Below are 8,333 nucleotides of genomic sequence, written 5' to 3'. Positions count from 1 at the left end.
CAGGCTTAAGATAAGATGTGTAATTCATAAATTACTGATTGTTGTCAGCTTGCCGGTGGTGATAATACATCAATATTATTTTCTTTGCTTACTTTAGGCCTATACTTTATAAAGTACATATATACTCGTATTAAAATAATTATATTTTGTGAGAGGGGATAGAAGTTATCCCTGGCAGGGATGTTAATATGAATTTATGAGGGGGATAACTTTGCAACAGGGGGGAAATCCCCCACCCCCTCGTTAATTCGCACTCTGGGTGGCATAATCTAACCCGATGTTTCTCAAACTTTTTAGCCGCGCGATAACCCCCTCCAAAAAAAGTGCTTCGTGACTCCCTTGTAAAAATTAAATGACAATAATAATATAAACTTATATGAGCGATTAGTTCGAACTGTTTGTCTGCCTCGGTAGCGACGTGAGAGCTGAGGCAGAATGGCCTATCTACCATATTTCGGATTCACGATTGCCACCTATCCAGGCACATGTCGGACAGTCATCGAATATAATTATTGTAGCGCGTACAATTGTCCAATGAACGACTAAATACAGACCCAGAGAAAAAAGGACCGTCTAATTTTACTCAGTTCCAGATGCAGAGCATTGCGCATATACACGTGCAGTAAACAAGAGCGCCTAAATGTATGCTACTTGTAGACAGTCTTGCGAACCTTGTTGCTTACATTCAGGAGGACTGCTACCAACACTTGGCCGACATTTTATTTGCGTATCTGTACAAAGATCCGGCCCTGGAAAAGCCAAGTCCAGCCAAACCGTCAAACTTTCTACGATTTATTTATTTATTTATTTATTTATTTATTTATTTATTTATTTATTTATTTATTCATTCATTCATTCATTCATTCATTCATTCATTCATTCATTCATTCATTCACTCACTCACTCACTCATTTATTTATTTATTTATTTATTTATTTATTTATTTATTTATTTATCTTATATTTTTATTTATTCACACCTTCTGTCTCTTGCTGCATTTCTCATGGTCGTATTCAAATACAATAAGTTTATAGCCAGAAAAATATAATAGCCTACAATGAAATTGTGTACATACAGAATTCTAGCACTCTCCTGAAAGAATGAGAGATAGAGTATGTATGTTATTTTTCTTTTCATTTGAATTGTTAGCATATAGAAAAAATTTGTATTAATGATACCAATCTATTTGTTATAATATGTAAATATGGGAAAATGAAGTCCTGCAAATGTCAATAAATGCGACTAGCTAAATCCGTGTTGTGTGAAGAACGCGCAGCGAGCCGCCACTGATTCGGTATGAATATTGACGGCAATATTTACTAGAGAAACTTAAGAAGAGCCTATAATAGTTCTCAATTTGTTCTGAATTTTGAGATCTGCACATTTTATTTTTCCAAACGTAGCTTACCTTCTGTAAATGATAATATAAATTAGTAGTAGGATTTCATCAACGCCCAAAGTTACGAATTATTTACCGGTACTACTTTTTAGATAATCACTCCATACTTTTCTTCGACATTCTTCCCAATTATGCTGATACACATCATAACCTGCATCATTCCATTGTTAACGTATGGTTTCTTCAGTTTGTTTTATATTGTTCAGAAACAATTAAAATGAAACTCAAGTAGCCTATTTATATTTAATTCACTACTCACCGCTATTATAGCCGGATTCCTATCGATGAACTTCCCAGTATTTGCCATGATGTTTCAAACACAATGTGCACTGCCGTAAATTTCACTCTTTGTTTTAATATTGTTGCCAGTTAAAAACATTACACGATTCATAGTTCAATCCGATTTAAATGCCTCTGGGTGAAATGTTCGGTGACGAAAGCGCAGACACGCCAAGGATGGGCTGTCTCTTCAAGTGATTTTCGCACTTCAGTTTGCCTAGGCACTTCGCAATAGATAGCTCTTGCCAGAGGAAGACTGCTAAGTGTACTGCTGGAGTAACCTGGTTGAGAACCATCCATTAGTTTCAAAGTTGAATGCATTAACAGTAAAATCATTGCACTTTTATTAAAGATGTGAAATACAAAATATCAACATCACCCCCCCCCCAAACAATCGTCTCTCTCTCTCTCTCTCTCTCTCTCTATATATATATATATATATATATATATATATACACACACACACACACAAAGCGTACCGTAAGTAATGTCATTAATATCAGGGGGTTATTCCTTGAGATATTTCAATAAAAAAGTTTAATACAATTTTGCTCGTTTTTTATACTTCCTTTTCGAGATAAAAACTGTTTATATTAAACATTTCATAGCTTGTTTTGGGAAAGCCATTGATATTAATGCTCAGTCAATTTAAGAGAGCAGTGTATTATGATAATAAATTATTGACAAATTTTACTTTTCTCCTTTAAATGTGCAGAAATTTAATCCGAACAAATGTAACTTTTCGTTCTGCAAATGAATTTTTCAATGTTACATTTGTTCGGATCAAATATCTGCACATTTAAAGAATAAAACTGAACTTTTTTTTCAATAATTAATTATCATAATACAACCTCTCTTAAACTGACTGAGCATATTGGGAATTCATCAATGGCTTTTCCAAAATACGCTATGAAATGTTTCATATGAAACAATTTTCATCTCGAAAAGGAAGCAAAAGCGAGCAAATTTGTATTAAACTTTTTTGTTTGAAATATCTCAAAGAATAACCCCTGAAATTAATTACATTCCTTATGGTTCACCCTGTATATTTTATACAGTACAGCGCTTCCTTCTGAACTACTGGCGCACGCAAAAATATGGTTAGGGGATGTGCTATTTATAATTAGTGTTATAGAGCAACATCAGAGCTGTAGAGCTGTATCTTTACGTGAAGCGTGGATGGTTTGGGAAGGACACAGACTACATCACTGAGATGTGATTGACTCGTAGAAATGGTTGTAGCTACCAGAAACGTTCCGAATAAAAGTTACAGAACTTTGAACATAATCGAAAGTTGGAGCTTTTTTTTTAAGTATAGGGTAATTCCGGGTTAGATGACCATAGTTTTTTAAATCACTTAGAACAGGGTAACCGATTGGTAAAGAAATACGAAACAAATCAAATACATTCCTTCTAGGTCATATTTCTCCACTACAGTGCCTCAGGGCGCATAGAATTCACTGATGTAATAAAAAAATACGTTTGAAATATAATAAGCCACTGGCCATCTCACCCAACACATATGGGTGAGATGGCCATAGGATATAGGGGTAGATGGCCACCATTATTTTTAAGTAAATTCATAACAATTTTTTGTAAAACAATGAGGTTTTATGCACTGGACACATAAATATAGTGTCTAAGTGCATAATTATGATTGTTTGAAATTTTTCAACAACTTTATTTTTTTGTTTTTTGTTTTTTTTCCTCTTTTAGTGAATTTTCCTTAAAGCAACAAAGAAATAAATTGAAACGCTTATGAACACATTATAATAATAATCCGAGGCACGACAGCCCATGAAGGACCATGATCGACCAGCCGGCTGCTGGCCTCACGTCCACATGTCGAAGCAGAGGTGGACGATCATCCAACCAAATGGCGGTATCGTGTGATTAGCCCGATGATCCCCCCAGCCGTTACAGCAGGCTTCCTTAACCGGATTTCGCTACCTATTGTAGTTACCCAAGTGCATCACGATTCTGGGTGGGCACCGGTCCCATACACTGGCTCAAATTTCATGAGATAATTTCTTCCCCCATGAGGACTCGAACCAGCGCGAATTCCGTAACGCGAGTCCTAGGCAGGATGTCTTAGGCCACGACGCGGGACCTTATGAACATGTTAATGAAACAAAATCCTGAAAGGTCAAAGTAACAGTATCTTTTCCAGTTGGTTTTCGGGATAGGAAGTGTTGTCTCACAAGCAAACAGATAAAAAAAGTTATTTTTTTTCTTCCGCTATATTAATAATTTCAAAAGAAGTGCTTATACAAATTTTGGCCACTCGACCGTAATTACCAGGCCATCCAGAAACTGATTTTCCCTGGGGCCGTTTACAGAAAAAAACACAATTACATGGAAAGATTTATTGAAACAGGTACAGCAATTGTTGCGCTAATTGTCAACGTATCTCCCACTGGAATTGAGACATTTTTCATACCATGGGATCAATTTTTGTACCATTGTGTCGTAGAAGTCAGCTTCCTGGGATCGAAACCAGCGTTGGACAGCAGCCTGCACCTCTCTACCGATCCCATGACATGATAAACGTCTCATTCCGGTGTGGAATGTGTTGAAAAAAATAGCTCAACAATTGCTGTGTCTGTTCCAATAAATTTTTTGAATTAAATTGTGTTTTCTTTCTGTTAAAGACCCCTGGCGAACTTTTTTTTACGGCCCTCGTAATTGCGGTCAAGTGGCCAAAATTTGTATAAGCACTTCTTTTAACGTTATTAACATGGTGAAAAAATATAACTTTTTTATCTGCTCCCATCAGAATGCTTGCTTGTCAGCCAGTCAGAGAATATTGACAAGTTCTTCAGCAAAAATGTAAGCGAGACTATAGACATCGGTCCCTGTAAGGGAAAATCCATGTTCCTGCATATTTAATATGGCGAACAAACCTACATCCATTGTCATTACCTATGTGTCACTTGGTCCCATTGCACCCTTTGTAGAATTGTCTGTTTTAACTCTACTTTCCAGGGCTTTTCTTGGAATATGAAATGTAATGAAGGCTTGACGTTCAGAAGTGCCATATTTAATGACTTCAAAAGCACGGTGTAAGTCATCTTCAGTCCAAAAACGCGATTGCTTTCGGGCTTTGCTTTATATTTTATCGGAATCTAGAAATAACGATACTTTTAACATAATAATATTCCTCAATTGTAGGCCATCTATCCCGGAAAATGCTGGCCATCTCTCCTTTTTTACGGGAGAGATGGCCATACCGCGTAATAAAAACTGGCAACAGTGAAGAGAAGAAATACAGTTAAGATAGAATGTTTAAAGATGCCTTACCTCTTTAATAATGTTTCCAGCAAATTTCCTCACAAAATGCAGTATTTCTCTATTGTTATTTCAGAAGGTGAAAAATTATTGCTTGCTCACAGACTCACGAACGGCTACAAAACGCGGAAATAATAACCTTACGTTTTCGCAGGTGCAACAATCACTTCGTTTAATTAACATCTGGCGGCAAACCGATTTTCATTCGAAACAGATGATTAGAATAAAAATAAGAGCGGTTGGTCGTCTCACCCGCATGGCTATCTCCCCCGGAATTACCCTATTATAAATTTTCATTCACATACAGGCCTGTTTAAAAATAAATGTTTCAGAGATCACCCGGTTTCCACAATAATACATACAGACACGTCAAGGCATTAAAAAAGCTTTCGTCTTTCTCCTTTCCTTTCCCCCATTTATTTGGGGGGCTTGATTCCTCTTAGCCCCTCTATTTATCTAGCCCTCTCCCCGTGTATGCGATGCGCTATTGTCCTGAACTACTGAACTAATTTTTTTTTCAGATTCAGTATCTGCCCACGCGTTAATTCGGTTGGAAATAATGCACATGAAATATAAAAATTTTGCAAAATGGCGATGTACCTACTTGAACTCGAGTCTAATAATTTTTCCAGAATGTTTCTTACGTAAGATAGTATACGATAAATGAAATGATTAGGCAGTATTAATTATTATTTATATGATTATTTCTTCATTCGAAATTATTGTTAAGTACAGGGTTAATATTAACATCCGTCTGTGTATGATTTAGCCTGCAGTGCTGATGTGGGGATTACAAAAACGAAGATTTTTCTATGCACATTAAGAACGGACCAAAATTATTATCTACCTTAATATTAAATTATTTTTGCATATCTTTTTTTTTTCATACAATATCTAATATAGAAGGTTATCCTGTGTGTTTATAAATAAATAAATAAACGAATAGGCCTAAACTAAAATTAATTCTCATGGTATACTAAAGACTTCTGATATCTGTTCCATCTTCACCACTTTGTCAATGTCCGGTTCAAGACCACACGTGAAAATCTGTCACGTTAGCACGCGACACGCTTTTGATGCTATTCATTTTATAAAATGGCTGTTCAATAAATAGAGCCAAGCATACTGAGTGAATGTTTTGCAGTGAAACCCGCATCTGATAAAGATCTGTACAAATCAAGTCCTGCCCAATGTATTGCATTAGTTCTTACTGTAGAGATCCCGAAGCTTCTGCCGGGTTGAACGACAGAGGACCGCTAATTAAAAAAACCGCTAATGAGAGGGTCTCTTGAGCTGCTCAGTTATTTGTTTACATCGATATGTGCTTGCACGTAGGCCTACACGCATATAGAAATATTCAACTTCCCATTCCTTGAGGACTTTGTAAGGAGAAGCAATCAGAATGTAGTCTAATACTGCCACACTACTGAGTACATTATTAGAACGTAACGTTAATGGATTGTTTCAAATGCTGATTTTTGCAAGTAAAAAATAAGATTTTAAATAATTGTAGCACACATATATCAGTTATATGAACAAATACGTACACTTATAAAACATAATTAAAACATGTCTACTTAAATCGTACGATCTATAATTGAAGATAAGTGTCTTAATTTTGGGGTAATAGAAGAAAAAACTTTTGCGTGTAAACCGGAGAACAAAAGTTCATATTTTATCTTGCTGCATGTTACGTGATTTCGTTTAGGTTAAAGAAAACAAACTATAAGTAGCAGGATCTTACTTTTTAATTGGTTATTTAACGACGCTTTATTAACTACTAGGTTATTTAGCGTCGATGGAATTGCTCAGAGCGAGATGAGGCCGAGGTCGCCATAGATAATCTGACATTCGCCATACGGTTGGGGAAAACCTCGGAAAAACCCAACCAGGTAATCAGCCCAAGCGGGAATAGAACACACGCCCGAGCGCAGCTTCTGATCGGCGGGCAAGCGCCTCAGCTAACTGAGCTACGCCGGTAGCTAAATAGCAGTATCGTTCATCATATAATAATAATAATAATAATAATAATAATAATAATAATAATAATAATAATAATAATAATGCATTTCGTAAATTGTTCTATGTTTCTTTGCAGAATGAAGACGGAAATTGTTAATTAAAACATTCGGACGTCCAGTAACAACCATAAAATTTAACACAGGTAGTAGGCTTATATTATAAAGTTTGCAAGAAAATTTAAATCATGAAAATATAAGTAAATAGTGTGATCAAATGCATGCGACGTAATATAGTGTACCACCATATCTTCAGTCCACTAGCCACTACAGATTTCTTGATCACGTCGCGGAAAAATTTACAAATGTATTTTTGTTGGTGGATGAAGTACCGATACGTAAATAAAATTTGAAGTTCTCTTATTGTATCCTACTGTATAAGTTTCGCTTACAACACACTGCGCATGTGCAGTAAACAAGATCACCTGTGTATATGCTATTTGTGGACAGTCGTGAAAACTTTAATTCCGTATCTGTACATCCGATGTTTTCGTGTGCAGCTGCAGAACAAAGCTGAGGTCCATTATTCAGTGGGGTGGACCGTAAACAGTAGAATTAATCTGTACTACAGTGAATGGCATTTCATGGAGTTTTGTCAGCTTTTGTAATTCGAAGCAATAATATTTTATGAATAGGGAAAATGCAATGGGCTATTCACAATAGTTTATGGACGGCCGTGAAGTGGAGTTGATTATAAAGGTTGACTGAGCACTGACTACGATACGAGACCGCTGAAATCAGTGGATATTGACATGGCCAATTTGAGAAATTCACTCGTTTACTGGCGTGAACAAAGATGGCGTGTCGGAAGGTTTCGCTGTATTTTGTACATTTCTTTCATATTAGTATGTGCAATAGGTAGTGCCTTTCTTCCTTCAGCGGCGTGGGGTCTGCTGTTAAAGCACCACTTTCACCAGCAGCGATAAGTCTTGTCGCTAACGTATAGGCCTATCGATATCAGTTATGCGGTATGCATTCTTCCTTATGAGAAGAACCCAGACTTTCGACACGGTGCTTTCTATATAGTCATATTTTGAGTTACAAATGCGTGAATGTTTTAACATAATTGCGACTATCTCTTCACTTCTAATTGTCCCCTTTGCTCTTGAGCTTGTTTCTGTTATTTAAAATTAATTGCCCTTTACTTTCTCATTATTATGAAGCATGAGGTATAAAAGTAGCCTATAATAACGATGCAAACAATATAAATTTCAATATTTTCACTGAAATACAGGTTTTCAGCATTCCTGACATCGGAAAAGTGGTTTTGGACTTTTTTTAATCTGTGTACAACGACTTATCCTATGTACGAGTAATTCGATGCATTATTCACATTCAGTAGGCCTGTT

This window comes from Periplaneta americana, chromosome 16, assembly GCF_040183065.1.
Source record: "Periplaneta americana isolate PAMFEO1 chromosome 16, P.americana_PAMFEO1_priV1, whole genome shotgun sequence".
Classification (NCBI taxonomy): Eukaryota; Metazoa; Arthropoda; class Insecta; order Blattodea; family Blattidae; genus Periplaneta; species Periplaneta americana.
This window is presented reverse-complemented; position numbering follows the sequence as displayed.